Consider the following 15,674-nt stretch of genomic DNA (forward strand, 5'->3'; position numbering starts at 1 on the left):
TTGCCTCTTTATGACAATTGTTTGATGTCATTTCTCCTCTATGGTGAGTTGCTTTGATACTACTTGTTTGCTGTCAGTTCATGCTTTCTCTTTGTTGATTGATGTATGTGCGTCATTCTAGTCAATCAAGGACAATAAGAATGGGATAATATCGCTGTATGATGTAACCAAATTGATTTGTTTATATGATGATGTCAGTGAAATTAAAAATGGAACAAAAGAGTCAAATGTAATCAAAGTAGCAAACATTTTCATAAAGAAGACTAAGCAATTGTCAAAAAACAACAAAACAAGGTTTGGGTGAAAAGTGTTCACAAGTGTGAGCAGGTTCAGCTCAGCCATACTAGGTCTTAATATGCTATTTCTGTAGATTTGTTCTATAAGGCAAACAAGCCCGTTTAAGGGTCAAGTAATGTTTCTCATTTCTGTAGTGTATTATATCATAAAGTAATATACTTTTGTAAATTAAATACTCACAAAACAGAGCCCGGGAAGTCTTTGATAATATATCCCCTAACTGGCTTTTGTTTGTTGCCTGTACTGAGATCAGCATTTAACTTGATTTGTATGGATATTTTCTGTGCTCACATAATGCACAGCCTTTTCATTATGCACTGCTGGGGAGAAACGTTTCACAATAGAACTGTCCTTGATCTCGCTTTGGAATGATAAATCTGTATTCTATTGTTTTGGGCTTATTGCAAATGGTAACACAATTTCATTTAGTGCATCTGGCACAAGTTCCTTATAGACTCACTTCCTTACAGACAGCATACCTTACACAGAACTTAAATATTTTCTAGCTATTTTTATTCACAGGGTGTTTCCTATCTTTATTGTCCTTTACCAGACACAAGAGGGAAGGGTAGTTAAGATCAAAGTAATTCTTACATTCTGAATTAGGGCAAGATCCCACCCAAAATAATGACTTATGACCTTCTCACCTAAGCCAGGTGAAGCGTCTTGCTTCACCACCGAATAGAGGGACAGTGGAGTGAATTTGTTGCCTTTCATGCCAGTACCTCACGGTGATACTTCCCCCATTACATGGGGGAAGCATTGTTGTAGTGGCAAGGATCTATGCTTGCTCCAATGGAGCCAGAACAATACAGGTAGGCTCTCGTATTGGGAGATAAGAGTTGTACAAGCGTAGTAATGTGTTATTGGTTGTATTTAATCTGATATTATTACTTGTAGTATGTATTTTATTTTGCTTTATTGTAATTGCTGGGCTTGGCCTCATATTAGCCACTTCGGGTCCCCATGGAGAGATGGTGGCGGGATATAAATAAAGTTTAATAATAATAAAAAAATACAACATTTCCACTCCAGTTGTGGCCAGGGACTCCACCAGAAGTCCTGCGACATCATGGACTGGCAGGCCTAGGACATTTCCCAAGCCCAAGTCCTAAGATTTACTGATTTCAATAGGAGATACTATGTGTGTACATAGATTTTTCTTACTTCAAATCAGTATAATGTGGACTTGTTTAACTTTATCTGGATTATATTTTTACTCACAACAAAACATTTGATTTCATTTAAAGAGAATTGATGTATAGTTTTGAGGATTGGACTAAAATTATACCATCATGGCTAAAGTAATGTAAATAGTAGGGTTGGATAGGTTTGTTTAGAAGAGCCTAAAAGTCATAAAAAAACTTCCAGCTTTTGAATTTCAAAGCATCTTTGAGCCATGCAGGAAAGGTGGGAGGGGCAAATCCAAATTTGAACAGGAAATATTCCATAATTTTCAGATGTTTCCCAAGGTTATTATACTTTTCACAACCAGTAAGCAACTTTGGTAAAGCCTAAATTTTTTTAAAATCTCATGCTTTCCATCAGTGAGGTAAGGAGGAATGAGGTGGGCATGGCTAAGCAGAGCCATTGTTGCAGTTTGTGAAGGACAGGCTCCCAATGGTAGATATTGCAAAAGGCCCTGCTGTTAAACTACATTTCCCACACTGCCTTGCTGCTCATTAGCCAAAATGGCCAAAGGATCCCTATAGCTCAATAGCTGTCTGTAGGGTCTGTCTGCAATAAAGATACGTGTGTCCACCACAAAATGGGAGCCTCCATGACTCCCCACACTTTCCTTTGCGGCAAAACATGTGCCTTGGTTCCCCATGCCCTGCCTGCTGATGATTGCCATTATTTGCCACCATTTTGTCATGATTTTTCCTTCTTGCGATTTTTCTTTGGCAGGGATCGAACTTGTGTCCTGCTGGTTCTGCGGGGTGGGTGGGTGGTGTGCTCTCTCAGGGAGCCACCGCCTGCTCTGTAGCAATAGCAATTAAGAATTTATACTTATTCCCTCTAGATGTCCCTTGATGGGGTCTGTATATGATTTCCATTCTCCACCAATCTAATACAGTTTGTGCCACACAAACAAAGTTTCTGTTGTGACTCAGCTGGAATCACAGACTGTCTCTGATGAGGATGATTGGACTCAGATGCATAGTTTGGTTTAAGATGTCCCTGTGGTTCAAGATGCCCCTGTTATAGACAATGAAGAAGTGCAGTTTCCCACAGCAAGGCATGAGAGTCTTGATACTGAAAATAGCCAGGTGCAGAGAAGGAGGATAATTCTCAGCCTGAGAATGAGCAAGCAGGCAAACAGGCTGACAATAACAAACAGACTGACCTTGACGAAATGGGAACCTTAGATCAGGCTGACCATTTGGAATTCCGAGTCCGAAGGAGTGAAAGGATAGATAACAAGAGGGAGGCCAGGGGCCAAAAAAACACCATGTTTTGCAAAGAATATTAAGCCATATGTGTGAGACCACATCTTGGTCAAAGCAACTTTGCATTCTACTTAGAAGTTTGCCTATGCTTGTGTTCATGATTTCAGGCCTTGGCATGTTCTTTTGGGTTTTGGCTTTGCTGGTGCCTTTTTGGATTAAGCTTCAAGTGCCTTAGGATATTCAAGTGCCTTAGGATATTGATCTGTTGAAACATTAACCTTTGCTTTTACGAACTTTTTACCTTTTAACTTTTTATCTTTATAGTCTTTATAAACTATAAAGACTTCTGGCTGTGTGTGGTTTGGTGTCTTCAGCAAGGTGAATCTACTCTGAGGTGCAACAGTTTCTGCAGTAGAACAACTACTTTCAAAGTAAAGACTACCCAATGAAACAGGAAATAACACTTTCAAACCAGGAACATATTTTCTTTATTATTTAAAAAAATTAAATTAAAAAAAAATTCCCTGGCAGGGATCGAGCTCACAACCTCTGGTTCTGGGGGCACTGCGGTCTCTCAGGGAGCCACTGACCGTTCTGTAGCAATAGAAATTCAAAACTTATACTTATTCACTTCCCAGTGGGAAGCCAGTTCTTCTTTTCCCTCTAGTGGGGCCATTCTGGCCCTGATTCTCCCAAAACTTGAAGACATTCCTTCCTTCATCCCTCTCTTTAGAGTCCCCTAGGATTGATGCACTGGGGAGTCTGACTTGCTAAGGTACTTTGGGAAACTACATCTCTTGTGTGTAGAAACTTTGCCAAAAATCAATGGTTAAGTCAAAGGTTATGAAATTTGGTGAACTAATAGTTGTCCATGTGGTCTGCCAGTGTAGCAAGTTTCATTAGGATTGGACTAAAAATGAGGGAAGGAGAATCCCCTGAAATTTCACCAGTGCCAGAGCTGTTTTTTTGTTTTTGTTTTTTGCTATTGCACATGCGTGTCTGCCATTAACTGAGCAATTTGGAAGTTTCATTAGTTTTGGAAAGTTTTGAACTTTTTAAAACAAAAGTCGGAAGTAACTTTAGTATCAAACCACCAGTGCCCCCTACTTCTGAAATGAGTTTTGAACCATTTTTTAAAGATCAACCAAGCATAGTAAATATTAGGGCTGGGTGGTTTCGTTTCGTTAATTCGTAATTCGTTAATAATTCGTTAATTTTTTCAATTACAAAACGATAACGAACCATTCTGGAGCAATTATTAAAAAAACGAATTTTCAAAAATGTTTTGTAAATGCTTCGTATTTCAATATTGTATTCGTTTCGTTATTGTTTTGAGGTCGTTTCGTTATTATTTCTGCATGTCTGGGCCAGTTTTATGGTTTAATTAGTGAAAAAAAATTATAATATCACACCAACAGTCAACAACAGAGGGAGAGGGAAGCTTCAGAAGGTTTTGGAGGTTTTTTAGCGTATTTCGCGGTCGCATCCGCCATTAACGAATCGATTCGTTATTGTTTCGGAAATCGATTCATTAATTTTTTACCATTTACAAAATTTCGTAAATATCAAACTTTTTAAAAGGAAAATTTTGTAATTATTTTAAATATCGAAACAAAAAAAACCCCAAATACAAATCGATTTTAGAAACAAATTTTTCCGTTGTTACCCAGGCCTAGTAAATATGGGTGGAACAAATGTTTCAAACAGCATTTTATGGAAAGGGTAACACCCATGGTGAAATTCTTCCAAACAGAATCAAGCAAGTTTATGTCTACTGAGAGAAGTCCCTCACCTAAAACACATTTGGAGTCCTCAAGTACCCACCTCATCCCCTTCCCTTTAACCAATCAAAACACTTACCATATGGAAGGAGGATACACTATTAAAGGAGTGATGACATATAGAATTACCAGTCTTTGATTTTGGAGACTTGGAGATATGGATAAACACCCCAGGAATCATAACAGAAGAAGAAAAGATAAATTCCAAATTCCATGAATCCTTCTTCCCACCAACTCCCAAATCTCATCTCTGTTTTTCCTTCACTTCCAAATCTCATCTCTGTTTTTCCTTCACTTCCAAATCTCATCTCTGTTTTTCCTGGGGTAGTCTAGCTATCTTGCAGCAAGATGAAGACATATTTCTCTTCTTACTCCCTCAATCCCCTTTATTTATTTATTTATTTGTTACTTTATTTACTTATTTATTTATATCCTGCCTTTCTCCGCATAGGGACTCAAGGCAGCTAACAATTACTCAATGGTCTTTAAAAAGCAAATACAGAATCAAAAACTATTAAACAATCTCCCCAGAGATATAGGGCAGGTTATAAATAAAATTTATTATTTATTATTATTAAATTTACATTTAAAACTCACAATAATAATAATAATTTTATTTTTATACCCTACCTCCATCTCCCTGAAGGGACTTGAGGCAGGTTACAAAGGGACAAGCCTAGAGAGCACAGAGTTAAAACATAATGTGATAAAACAAAAACAAATCAAAACCAAATAGAAACATGCCGTATATCAAATAAAACATAACATCATGAAAACTGTACCAAGGCAATAATAAAATCAAGCTCCCCACCCATGTTGCCCTTATCCACCCCTCAAATGCCTGCTGAAAGAGAAAGGTCTTATGTTATATGATATTATTATTTTATACTCCATTAACCTTATTTCAGTCCCACCTTTCTCCCCATGGAGACTCCAGACAGCTTACAATAATATGTCACCACCAAATTCATTTACACACATAGCAAATGCAAGCATGAAAAACAATTTTTGAAACCTAGTCAATATTTGTGTTACTGATATAAGTTAAGACAGTTAGATACAATAAAATAGCAATAAAAATGAAATTTAAAGCTAAATACCCTCCCCAAGTCCCTCACTGCATAGAGCCTCTCCAGCAGTGTGCCCATTATATCTAAACTTGCTTGTGAAAGTCATGCATGGATGGGGCTATAGTATCCTGGGTTCTCTTGGGAGGGAATTCCACTGTCTGGAAGCAGCCACTGAAAAGGCCCTCTCCCTTGTTTCCACCAAATGTGCTTGAGACTGTGATGAGACAGAGGGAAGGTCCTTTCCAGAGGATCATAGATGTCTAATAGGTTTATAGATAGATAGAGATATAGATATATATCGATAGAGATAGATATGATCCTCCAGATAACCTGGACCAAAGCCATATGGTTTGTAGGTCAAAACCAACACTTTGAATTATGCCCAGAAACATATTGGTAGCCAGTGGAACTGTTGCAACAGTTGCTTATTGTAGTCAGGCCCGGTTAGCATACTGGCTGCTGCTCTTTGTACCAACTGAAGTTTCTGAGCACTTTTCCAAGGCAGCCCCACATAGAGCAAATTACAGTAAACCAATTGGGATTACTATACAAGGCATGTATCATCATGGCCAGATCCAACTTCTCCAGAAACTGGCACAGATGGCACACTAGCTTTAATTGTACAAAAGTACTGTATTTTCTGGTGTATAAGACTACTTTTAACTCAGGAAAGTTTTCTCAAAAGTTGGGTGTTGTCTTATACACAGGGTGTTTGGAAAAAAGAGATAGAGTGGTGCCATAACCAGAAAAATGTGCCTCTTTCACCAGTCTGGCCTGCCCTTGTATCCTATTACTATACCTCTTTCTCTGCCTCTCAGATATTTCTTCTGAGGACTGCAGTGAAGTGGTATAGGCTCACATATGCGAGATCTAAGAGGCAGAGAAGGAGGTACAGTAATAGAAAAATTACCACATTGAAATCAAATCTGATGTTTTTTATTTTTATTTGGCATGTGTTGAAAGAGGGGTGGTCTTAACTGGAAAAGTTGGAGTCGTCTTATACGTCCAGTTTTCTTATACAGCAGAAAATATAGAACTCCTGTTAGTTGCAGATACCTGGGACTTCTGGTTCAGAGCTGAAAGCAGGAGTTTCCCCAAGCTGCAAACATACAATTTCAGGGGTGTGTGACCCTATCTAACACAGACTGACATTATCACGCCCCATCTTTAAAACAGGAAGCCCTGCATTTCTGCTGCCTGCAGAATTCTGGGAAATGTAGTTTGGGAAAGTGAGGACCTCTGTAGCTGAGAATTCAAAAGACCCTGCCTGCTTTAAAGTACTGATGTGATAATGTGTTGAATCCCTATTCCCATATTTATCTTTTGATTGATCAGAAGCACCTCTGTCTTGTCTGGGTTAAGCTTCAATTTGTTTGCCTCCATTCAGTCCAAGTTCTAAGCCTTTTGGCTAAGATCAAGTGTAGTATCAGTTTAATATTGAGACATGAGATAAGCTTCCCACAAACATAAAAACATCAAACATCAAACATCTAGGTGTCCTCTGGGCAATGTCCTTGCAGATGGCCAATTGTCTCACACCAGAAGTGACTTGTAGTTTCTCATGTCGCTCCTGACATTTAAAAAAAAAGTCCATTATAGTTGTCAGGCAATTTATACTGGGATACAAAAGGCCAGTCCATTAGACCTGCATTGTGCAATTTTTAAATGACCAAGCTAAATTTTCCAAGTTGACTTTTTCCTGGTAGCTGCTGAATATCAGCATGAAAAAAAAGATGACCGAGCTCTTCTTCCTTCTGACATCATACCATCATGAATTTTGGGCGGTTGTTGAGGGCAGAAATGGAATTCTATCTAGATTATAATAAAATTTGAGCCAGAGGAGAATATTATTTGAGGCTTGCCTTACACTCCCGAGATAGCTGGATAGATGATAGATAGATAGATAGATAGATAGATAGATAGATAGATAGATGATAGAGAATTTTTGTGACATCTACACTTATACATTGCCAATATTCATTATAAACAGAATGGCACATAAGTGGAAAAGGTTTCAGAAGAAATGTTGTAGAGGTTTAACATGCATTAACCAAAGCTGATCTGCAATGTTTTTGATATCCTGTGAAAATCAGAGCTATTATTTGAAGCAATTATCACTTCCCTAGATTGACAACTTCAGTACCAGCTCAAGATGACAAGAATGTTTTTTTTTTTTGCTATATTACAAAACCAAAAGCATTCATTTTTTGCCCCCTTCAGTTTTGAGTGTCTCCATAAAACTAGTGAGTCAGAAGGTTTAAAATGCTTAGTAATTTCAGTCCACGTTGATTTTCCATGGCTGATATCAGCCATCTCAGCAAGAAGCCTATTATGAGAAGTGAATGCAAGATTCTTTGGTTGGATTAATGAGAGTGAGATCCAAAATAAATTCTAAAAAGTCAAATAAGCTAGGACTAGACATAAAGAATGAAGATGGATGTTTACAAGTCTGTGACAGTCATTGCTGTTTTCTTGTTTTAAAAAAATACAAATGGCTTTCTTTGGTATTTTAGTGTACTCATAAAGCCCCTACTGATCTAATAAATTATTGTTATGTTTAACATGTATTTAATTAACTCTTCTAAAAGGCGACAAGTCACATTTTGTTAAAACTTCTTTCATATTCTTTACACAATTATCTTAAAATTATCAATCATTTTTATTAGTTAATACTTAGAATTGCATGCATATCCAATATAATTATTAACGCCAATCCATTTACTGGTTCATTTAATTCCGGCTATGCACAATTATGTGTGACATTTTTTTTTAAAAAAAAGAAGCTCCATTTTCATAATGATACCATCATTATTTGTCTCAAGATCAACAAAAGATTTATTCTTTTTAATTCTATTGCTTATCTTTCCAGTGTCTAGCTTGTAAGGATAAGAGAAGCCAGATGGTAATATGAAACATAGCTTTAGAGGCTGCATAATTGCCACTTGTAAGTTGTTTTGAGTTTTGGATGTTCCCTGTATTACAATAGGGTGACAAAAGAAAGCCATTCAAGGCAGGAAAACAAAAAAGGAAATACTTCTTAATAGGTAGCAATCTTGATCTCTTGAGGTTTTGAGTGACAAGACTGCATTTGGAGTGCATCTCTTGATCCAGGATCAAATTTATCACAACAACAATAGAGACCAGGATTGAGGCAAGCCTAAAGGCTAACGTATTCCCAGTGGGATTTCTTCACATTTTTCCCTTCTTTGTAGAGCAGACCTGTTACCATATCACAAGCTGCTTTTGAAACTCCCCCTCACTTTCAGTTGCTGTTTGCAATGTGGCGTGAGGGAGAAGGACTGCTGTTCAAGAATCACCAGACAAAAGCTTGCTTTAGTCCCCGAAACTAGACCATTACAAACTCCCACATGTGAGCTGCTTCCCTATGGAGTCATCCTGTGAGGCTGAGGTACATTATCTAAGTAATGCTACCACATGGTGGGCTTGATCAGATAGATTGTTCTTTCCCAAAAGTCATCCTGCCAGGAACGTTGCCGCAATTATTACAAGGTATGGAAAATCAGATAGTTACCTAGAGATTCTTAACATACTTTTACTTTAAAAATTACACTTTAATCTTATAAAAATGTACCTGGGAGGAAGAGCCATTAAATTCAGAGTGACTGTAGGCATGCATAGGATTACACAGTTGGGTGTGTTTTATCATTTTGAAATGTTATCCTGTAAACATGGAAAGAAGGCAACAAATGAAAATTACCTTGAATCCATCCCTTAATGTGTGCTGCAAAGATTGCTGTATACCTGAATCTTGTAGCTGGGCTCGATCACACTGAAATATAGAATGGTGGTCCTATTTCCATGGATTACTTTTCTGATTATTTAGATTATTCACAGTTTGTCTTTTAAGTTTTATGAAAGACTGAACAGGATTTAAGGCATTTTAAAGCAGTATTTGTTCTTGGAAATTTGGGGACAATTTATACTTGTTTTCCCTCCACTCCTTGGTGGAATTCACAAATACTGGAAATCTGTAAGACAAAATATTCAAATCTTCATTTTATTTCATTTTTTTAAATGACAGATATATTTATAATACATATGAAGCTAGTTAGGGGAAAAAAAATAAAATCTCTGTTTTTCAGCTTTACCCCTCTCTTACTTTCCAGTTTACTGTCTGTGGGTGTGGGAGTGTGTCTAGAGACTTCATCCCATACAGTCTTCCCTCTGTCTTTTCTCCATTTTTCTGTGCTGATTAAACAGGTTCCCATGGAGGTCATCACATGATGCAAGGCTGTCTTCTGTGGTTGCCAATGGGACTCAGAGAGAAGACTGTGTTTTCAGGAGTGAGGTGGTACCCAACTTCCAATGACAGAAGATGGAGAGAAGATGGATAGAAGTGAGGAAAGGCAGGGAAAGAACATAGGATGGCTGCCAACCCTGATGACAAAAAGCACATTAGGGAACAAAAGAAGATGGTTTCCTTCTCTTTCCCCCACTTTCATGTGATGTTGAACCTAGGACAAGATTAAAAAAAACACTCAAGCATTTCCAGCTTATTTAGCATGCCATCAGAGCAAAATAAAGCATGAGAAATGGATCACAGACTGCAAATTATCTTCTTATCTTGACCGAGCTGAAAGTTCAGCACTTTTTTATGTAGCAGTAGAGCTGCTCAAAAAGGCCAGATTTTACTGACAAGAGAGCTGTTTTTTGGATCCCCTTTAAAATCATGGAATTTTATTTGTATTTTTTGTGAAAATGGTTACAGATATTACTGCAGCAATTTTGGTTGTGCAAATATCTGCACATATGCAAACTACCCAAGGGTGTGAGGCAACCTCTGAAACGTGTTGTCATTGCAAAGGCTATTTATACTGCTCTCCAGAACGTAGACTTTATAACTGTGGAGATGTTTAAGCCTACTGTGTTCCATTGAATAAAACATTCATGCAAATAGTTATTTAACTAGATCAGTAATACAGGTTAACAGGCAGGTAGCCTGCTCAAACAAATTCATCACTTGTATTGAATTTTAGCAGTTCATAAGTGAGACTGCTATGTTAATTTACTTGTCTTTTCCATATTCCCTGCCCTATTTTTCTAAGTATATTATGTTCCATTGTGTGTTTAGATCCAATTTACTTTTTTTTAAAAAAATGCTCCTGTATATTTATAATATATTTATAATGTTTGCCTCTCACTTAAAAAGAAATGTCTCACCTAAAAAGAAATTTTACACACTAGGGGTGTGTAAAATTCTGGAGGTCGATTCATAATTTGGATAATTTTGGCAATTCAAGCATACAGTCTGCTGAAAAAGGAATGGGGAAAGACCCCTCTGAAGCCTTACCAAAAGGAAATACAGCTAGCCAAATATTTCTGCTAAATTCAGGAAAAAATTGTTGATTTGGACTTCTTTTTCATGCTAATAATACTCTGTCGCCCCAGGGGTGAGGACAGGCATAATGATGATTGACAAGAGCAGCTGCAAGTAGCTTTTCCCCTCATTAGCCTAGCCCTAGCCAATCAGAAGAAGAAAGCGGATCACTTGGCTTTTGGCTAAGCTGGCCTATATATGGCCTCCATTTTGAGACATGGTGATGTGTTGAGGAGAGAATGTTTACTTCTCTTACTTCTGTTCCTGCTGACTGTAACTCAGGATTTATAATGCTAGCACTAGCTTTTAGAAAATTAAATAAATTATTTTTCTTTCAACAACATTCTTATCTTATCTTCTTCTAATTTTTATTTTGCAAATTTCACTAGAGAGGTGCAGGTGGGCATGCAGTTTTTGGGTGGGGGGCTATAAATTGAAAGGGCATTATGAAAGTTTTTGTTTTATTTTACTCTGCTAACAGAAGAGAATTTTTTATTTTTAAACATTTTCTACTTTTGAAACTTGAAGTGTCAGCCCTACCTTCCTACCTACCTGTACCTACCAACCTGTCTTCCTTGCAGTTTGTGTGTGTGTGTGCTCCAACACCAGCAACCTCGCCAGTTTCCCAATCGGTGAATGGACTGAATCTTCTCAAAACAGAAACAAAACTCTGGATCCTGAAATATGAATCTGAACAATCATCCCTCCTAATCTCCTGGAATCTTCCCAAAAATGGAACACACCCCTAATATAACCTAAAGGCAGGAAAACACACCAACCTGTGTCAATTTTGATTGAAAATGTCAGAGAGGTTACATCCTTCAAATATAATTCAACTGCAATTAAATTCCCCAAAAGTCTTTGTACTGAGTCTTAACATGTAGGCATATTGGTTCAAATCAAAGGTGGTAATTGTTTCTAGGGATGGTTTTCATCACTCCAGCACTCCCAGCTAGCTGTGGTATCATGCCATATCAAAACGAGAAGGGGTGTGACATCATGTCTGCTTTCATTATTGGCTTTTATTCCCCAACTACCTTCCTCCAGTTTTCAGGGTGTGGAGAGCAAGACCACCATATTTTGTCACAGCTTTGAGTAATTTTGATTTGTTTAAATGGTAGTTGTCTTTGGAAATCTCAAGAAAAGCAAAAAGGGATTGATGGGGGCCTCTTGCAACTTGCATCCTACCCATACCCTATGTTTAAATACATAGTTTCAATTAGACATTACTAATTGAAGATAGAGGAGTAAATGTTTCTTTTTATCTTTAAGTTTTCACTGCATTATAATTAGTTATGGATGTGAAACCTCTCCATTTCAAACTACACATGTTTTTGTAGATATTAAAGGTGTGCATTTTTCATTAGTCCTAATAATTCAGATCAAATTTGTTAAATTTGTACTTACAAGGCAATATCCAATATGTGGACATGGCCTGCGCAAAAAAAAAAAAATCAGAATTGAAACTCGCACAATATTATTTTCATTTAAATTTTTCCAAATCTTGGAAAACTCCCAAACTTAGTTTCATATTCAGTGCAAGGAAGCAAAGCCAAAAAGGATGCCTTGGTGCCTGCCTCGCCTTTTCTCTGTAAATTAATGGTCTATCACCATTAGGAGTAGGGAAAAGAGGGAGCAGTGTTTTCTGGGAAATGTAGCTTGGTGAAGGAGGAGCCCTATGCCAAAGAATTCAAAAGGCCCAGCCCTAAACTACAGTACGTTTACCAAAATGCAGTGCACTGTCCTGCATCAGAGAGATTTGCCCCTCTGAAGCCAGTGTTGAGGCCTGTGATGCCTCTAAGGATGAGGATGGGGATGGGGATTTCTGGTTGAGCCTGTTGTTTCTGTGGGAGAAAGTGAAAGAGTTTTTCAAGATGATGGGAATGTTTTGGGCAGATCTGTTGTTGGTGAAACAGATAAGTGATTCTTATGAGAATCAGCCAGGGATTGACTCTGAAAGGAATGTGGAGAAGACAGGAGGGTTACAGATAACCCAGTGTTTACAGATCAAAAGGGATAGTATGAAACAGACAAATTCGGTGTTCCCAGAGACTGAATGATAAACAAAGTGAACCCAGGTGTGAGAAAGTGTGATGTCATTGACAACATGGAGTATTCTTAGTCATTGGTCTTCTTATTCTTGGTCATTGTTGTTTGTGAAGCTTCTGAAAATCTCACTCATGGATGTATTTGAAACTGTTTTTATATTAGAATCTCTATTCTGAATAAATTTACTATTCTTGTACATCTGTGTGTGGTTTGGGTGAAAAAGGGATCAAGTCGACAAAAGGAAAAAAATTAAAACAAGTTGGAGTTAATAAAAAGGAAAGTCAATGTGAAATAAAGAGTAACAGCCAGTCAAAGTTCCAATAAATTATTATTTTTTGTTCCTGGGTTATAAATGGCATTTCCTATTTGGTTCAATCATAAAAACATGGCAAGAGTTTATTAAACTGCAAAAACCTTGTCTTTGCAAAATCATGTTACAGCACATTCTGCTGTAGTCTTCAGTCCACCAATTTAACACGTCATCATCCACCCATTTAACAATGCTTTTGGTGCAAAAAAAAAGTTCCTGGAGTAGAACTACTACTTTCAAAATAAGGACTACACAAATAAACAGGAAATAATACTTTCAAATTAGGAATATGTTTTCTTTGTTATTATTATTCAGAGGCCGGATGGCCATCTGCTGGGGGTGCTTTGAAGATTTCTACACTATGGTTTTTGTTCCTGAGTTATAAATGTCATTTCCTAATTGCGTATATCATAAAAACATGGCAAAAGTTTATTAAACTGCAAAAACGTTGTCTTTGCACAAGGGCCATCATTTTATAGCACATTTTGCTATCCAGTCCACCAATTTAACATTGTCACCCACCCATTTAACAATGTTTTGACACAAAAACAAAGTTCCTGGTATAGAACTACTACTTTCAAAGTAAAGACTACACAATTGAATTCAAAATAATGCTGTCAAATTAGGAACATATTTTCTTTATTATTAAAAAAAATGTTGTTTATAAAAATTTAAAAAATTCCCAAAAATCTATGGATAAGTAAAATTTTCTGAAATGTGGTGGTCTAAGAGTAGTAAATGCTGTCTACTACTGTTGCAAGTTCAATAAAAATGGGGGGGGGGGGAAGGAGCCCCTGAAATTTCCCAAATTATAGTAATTATGTGCAATTACTACAGCAAAATAGTAATACAAGTTGGTTACTCTCATTATAGCAATGGATTTTTCACTAACTGAACTTTAGAAACACCTTAGAAATGAAATTCCAGCACCCCCATTTTTGTAATTGCACATCCCTGGTAGATATACCATGAATTTCCACAAATTACTGATGAGGATTCTTGGCCATTGTCTTTACTATGAGCAGAGCTATTTAGGTTGGGTGCACATGTGTCATATGTTCTCAATGGTGAGTGCACTTACAGCCAGCATCGTGTGCATAGGAACAATGATCACTTGAACTGGCTCTGTTAGTGAATCAGTAATACAAATCACTCATCTTATAGACTCATTCCAGAAAGAGCTAAAAACTTTCACAAGGTAGGGAGAAATTATTGCCAGATTGTTTTGTCAGTATTACAGAAAAAGTCTTCATTCATTTTCCAGTAAGATTCTCCCGTTAGAATAGTTATAACTCATAATATGACAAGCCATCTCTTCACATAGGTATTTCAGAACACATCCAATATTTGACATATATCATCCTAATATTATTATACAGCATATTTAGATGATATGAAACAGCTCCTTTATTCTGGGCTTCCTTATATTGATAAAAGGTTTAGGATCGAAGTTCAATCTTTCTTCCAGAACGATGATGATGATGATGATGATGATGATGATGATGATGATGATGATATTTATTTATACCTCACGGTGAGTCTCTGCAAAGGAGACTAAAAGTGGCTACCATAAGTATTTTCAATATTTATTTCCAATGATGTCTTATAACCACAAGTTAACCACAAACAATTAACAACATTGGCTAAAGCCCTTTTGTGCGGTGCTGTGAACATCCAGGTGAAGAAGCAAATTGAAATACTTGGTATTGTATATACAATGTCTTGCATGTGGACATTTTGCAGTCTTGAAGGCAAGATGCAGGGATGCAGTCAAATTTAGACTATATACTTAGAATATGCCAAAGCTAACTCGGTATATGGGCTATATCAACAAAGGAACCATTTAAGAATAATATATGTGTTACTCGAGTATTTCAGTTGCTACCTATCAATCTGGTTGAAGGTCAATGGTAGAAGCTTTCAGTGGTGATTAAAGTGGGTCAAGTACAAACTATGCTAGCTGGGCAGAGAGGGAAAGGCTGGCATAATGAAAGGGGAAATGTCTGCTAAATTGCCACCTGCCTCCTAAAGGTAAAGCAAACCAGTTGCGGACATCCAGTTCCCTAGAGCCCAAGATGGAAAGGGTTCAGGAAATGCTGAAGGAAAAGATGCCCCACAATCAGTACAATGTTATAATAATAATTCTAAAAGGACTTTCTACAAACAATACAACCCTATAGGTTTTGGCTCCTCTGAGTTTTCCTTCATTATCATCCACCTCAATGTGCTCTTTCACAGCTTCTTCATGGCCACTGTTACAAGGGGAATGATAATAAATAATAATAAAACTTTATTTGTACCCCGCTACCATCTCCCCAAGGAACCTGGTGCGGCTTACATGAGGCCAAGCCCACAGCACATCAATAAACAAAAGCGATAACAAATAATCAATACAAAACAGTTAAAATAAAACTCAAAAACAAAAAAAATACACAATAA

Source organism: Anolis sagrei, chromosome 3 (genome assembly GCF_037176765.1).
Source record: "Anolis sagrei isolate rAnoSag1 chromosome 3, rAnoSag1.mat, whole genome shotgun sequence".
NCBI lineage: Eukaryota > Metazoa > Chordata > Lepidosauria > Squamata > Dactyloidae > Anolis > Anolis sagrei.